Source organism: Cryptomeria japonica, chromosome 5 (genome assembly GCF_030272615.1).
Source record: "Cryptomeria japonica chromosome 5, Sugi_1.0, whole genome shotgun sequence".
Lineage (NCBI taxonomy): Eukaryota > Viridiplantae > Streptophyta > Pinopsida > Cupressales > Cupressaceae > Cryptomeria > Cryptomeria japonica.
In genome coordinates this window covers 852,108,559-852,113,034 of record NC_081409.1, presented here as the reverse complement: position 1 = coordinate 852,113,034, position 4,476 = coordinate 852,108,559, and positions in this window count along the sequence as shown.

Here is a 4,476-nt window from a genome sequence, read left to right as displayed (position 1 = left end):
TTGACAGTATGCTCTTGTCTTCAAGGGCTCTTTGTCAAATTCGCTAGATTTGTTTTGGATATAACATTTGACGTGATAAAAGAATACCCGATGAGATTTGAAGAGTTGACGATTGATGTATAAAAACTTATTTCTTTTGATGAATTTGGAAAAACTAGGTTGTTGTTTCTTCAACGCGATGTTGCGATAAAGGTTCTTTCTTCTCAGAATAAGGAGATTAGTCATGCATGAGTGATCAATGGTTTCCTTTGATTGGTTTGGATTCAGTTGATTCTTGTTTTTGAAAATTTCAAATCTTACTCTATCAAAGTGAAGGTTTAGATGCACCTTCACGACAAAGCGTGTCAAATGATATGGATAAAAGCCTCCCGATCTGGAAACTTGATTTGACAATTTGAAAATTTTAAACAAGTGTTTTGAGATAAAAATCCGTAAGATAGTAAAGGATTCTGTTGATACTGATGATGAGATTTTCGGAATATGATAGGAGAGACATCCTCTATGGCGCGATTCGTTTTGGATTCTGACAACGTTTGTTTTGACACAAATTTAGCTGGAGAAATAGTTTTAATGGTTTGTTTGTCACTCCGTTTTGATGAAAGATGATGTTGATGGAAAAAGGCTTCTAAAAGTGTTTTTGAAAATTTCAAAAAAAATTTCGGTTTTTGCTCGTTGTTTTTCTGTTTTGGATCACGCGCTAGAACAGAGTCTATATGCGCTACTGAATTTCCTCTATGTGCTAAAATAATAACCACACGCGCTAGGCTGCCCCCAGACACGCGCTAAAGTTTTTGGACTGTTAAAATTATTTTTCTAGCTATTGAAAAAGCTATGCGCTATCCTGGGTCTGTGACGCGCTAACTGTTGGACTTTATGCGCTAATGTTTGGATGCCACGCACTAAGCTGTTGCTTCCATGCGCTAAAGGATTTTACACTGTTTTGCCTTAAGATGAAACGCTACTGTTTTGAACCAACGCGCTAACTAGCGGTTTGGATGCGCTAACAAAAGTACTCCATGTGCTAAGAGGTTGCTCTTATGCACTAAACTGCCCTGAATTTTTTTTTTTTGGTTTTTGTGAATTTTGAATTTTTGTTGCAAATTTTTCAAGTTTTATGGATAATTTTCTGAAGTAATAAATGCAAACACGACATAAAAAGTACAACCATTTTGCCTAATTTAACAAAAAGTGTATGTTTTGCGAGGATGTGTTCAAATCCCCAATGTTTTAACAAGTTTTGATACAAGTAATACACTTCAGAAAGACTCTTTAGTCAAGGGTCATAAATAACATCATAGCCCACTAGTCTCGATACTCCGTCAGCTCAAACAGCCGTGTCACCCCCTAGAGGGCGCCTGTTTTTTTGCCCTTTGCCAGAAATTAACTCAAAGCGAATCACTTCACAGTTGAGTAGCTATCATGGGAGATATATGGTGAGTAATCTTGGGGGCGGATTCTTCCTCACCCTTGCACTATGATGTTACAAATGTCTGGTTACTGACTCGGTTCAAAGCTTCTATTTCTATGGTTCGTAATCAGGCTTCTTGTTTGGCCGTCAGTGATAAACTTCCTTAGGAGGCTTCCCAACCTTTAGAACAAAGGCTTTACGTATCTCAAGGATATTGGGGGAAGGCTAATCGCTGCACGCAATCGTTGAAAAGGACTTTCGTCACTTTCCACATTTGATTATAGTGGGTTGGAATTCTTGGTGTCAAAGTCGTTCCCCACTTAGGTCGTTCCCTTCACACCGGCCATAAACGGCTTCAAGAGTTGATTCCAACTCCTCGGGAAGACAGGCCTGCTAAAGGTTTTATTTGCTTGAAATAAAGAAAGCTGTAAGAGTGGTCTGGATTTTTTATCACTCAGTTAAGGGGAGAGCATATGCCTTCCACTTTCAAGACAAAGCAATCAAGTTGGTTCTTTTTAGCCTTTCAATTCAGTGATTTGCTAAAATCTATATGGAGATGTTGCTCCACAAAAATATGGTGTTTATTTTATCCTTTCAAGGCAATGATTTTCTGATCTATGAAAAGAAATTTGGTCAACAAAGTAAATTCGATGTTTTGGTCAGCAAAACAAAAATTGATAGGGGAAAACTTTCCCTCTTTGTTTTGTGCAAAATAAAAATGAGGTTCTTTTACTTTGCAACAATAAAGTGAATCCTTTTAGACACCAAAGGATGGTGATAGTCTTTTTACCCCTTTCTTGCAAAAATAAAGATTGTTTGTTGTGGTTCGTTTTACAGCCCAAAGTAAGGTGAGTCCAATTTTATCCAACAAGAATTAAAATGACTCTAAATTTTAACTAACTTAACTAAGTTAGCCAGAATCTAAAACTATTTGTAATTCTACAAATAAAATCCAGCTCCACCTGCAAGAAATTGTCAAAACCCTGCAAAATTCCAATAAAATAGTCAGAGAAATCTGGAGGTTGGTGGACTTCTACAAGTCTAAATTTTATTCCGGTTACAATTTTAATTTTAGTCTGCTGTCTGTGATGCGCTACAGAACAGACTGTATGCGCTACAATATAATCTTGATGCGCTAAAATTAAGGATCAATGCGCTACACTATTTTTTGGATGCGCTACTCTGTGCGCAGAAGGCGCTACTCTGGTTCTCTTCCGAAAATTAGTGATTTGACGCGCTAAATAATTCACGACACGCGCTAGACGATGGACTTTACGCGCTAAATAGTGGGCCAGATGCGCTATGCTGTTTACTGGATGTGCTACTCTGTGCACCGAAGGCGCTACTTTGGTTTTTTTCTGCGCTGAGACCTACAGGAAAATATTAGAGGGAGCCATGCGCTGAGGAAAGGTCTTCACGTGCTAGAGTATAGACTCCACGCGCTAAACAGTAAGCGGTATGCGCTAGACTGTTAACCAGATGCTAGGGAATGTTTCCCACGCGCTGATTCCTGTTTCTCGCAGACCTGCAAAAGTGATTAGTTTCAAAAACCGATTTGATATATGGGGTCGGGCCCCACGGTGGGCGCCAAAAATGTATGCGGGAAAAGTGGGCTGATAAAACTCAATATGTGAAAATATTCCAGAATACTCGTCCACACACACACACAGGACTTCTTGGTGCAAGCTATGGAGTAATGAAGTATTACTCAGCTTCTCAAGGTGGGTCCCATGGTTCTCTATCCTGCAATGTCCCTCAAACCAATGTTTTTGCTCTCAGATCACTGAGCAAAATGGTTGAGGGATGGCAAATGCAAGAACGAGGGATGCTTTGATAGATTTTAGTATGAAAGGTATGCTAAACTATGTATGATTCTAGAATGCAATAAACTAGATGATAAGATGACAAGGTTAGTATGAATACTATCCTAACATGATATATTTAGTCTATGATTGAGCTATATGATAAAGAAATTATCTTAAACATGCATATTTAGACTAATTCCTGATTTCAAAGAGGCTAAAATGATGAGCATAAAATGAGATATGAAAGCTTGAATGTATTTGAGCATAAGTATGATACTACAAATTTGAAGGATGATTCTTGAAAATGGAGGAATGAGAGCTCTATTTATAGCAAGAATAGGGCAATGGATGGTCAGGATTGAAAGAGTTGATCAAGGGTTGAGTTTGAAACTTGGGGATCCGTGTTTGCAATTTGCACCAATGAAATGGTGACAAGTGTCAACATAGGGTTGGGTTGAGAAAAGGGGTTGGAGGCATTAAATGCCTGAAAAGACCTTATGGTTATCTAGAGGGTAAGGGTCAAGCTTAAATTAAGATTACCCATTGAATTAAGAGTTAATCCAAGGATAAACCTTTGTGCAAATGATTAAGAGATAATCATGGTCAAAGCATTAAAGGCCCGATGAGACCCTTGGGTTGGGTGAAGGTTGAGTTAAAACAAATGTTTTAACTATGTAAGAGGGTTTGAGTTAACCATTAATGGTTATTGGAGACTTTGGGGGATTAAGTGGTTGAAAGTTGGAAGCCTTTAATGGTTATCAAAGACTTTGAGGAATTAAGCGGTTGAAGACTTGAAGCCTTTAATGGTTATCAAAGACTTTGAGGTTTTGAGAAGTGACTTCCCTTTGCTTAGGGATGTGACAAAGTTTAGAGGAGGGGTTAGGTTAATTAGAAGTGATTAGAAGATTCTAGAAGGGATTAGAAAGGGGTTTGGGATTTTGCAAGTGGATGGATGGATAATAGGATTTAATTGAAATAAAGTAATTTAATTCAATTTGGTTGTAATTTGGAGAAATTAAATAAATTAGATTTATTCAATTTAGGATAACTATTTAATTAAATTTGTATTTAATTAAAAGTGGATAGGGGGGATTTAATTGAATAAAATGATTTAATCATTAAATGGGTATAGTGAATTTAATTTAAATAAATTGAGTAATTTACTTAATTAAATAGAGGAATGCGGGTAAGTTAATTAAATTGGATTTAATTAAATAGAGAAATGAACATAAAATATTCATTTAGGAATATGGTCATTTTTAT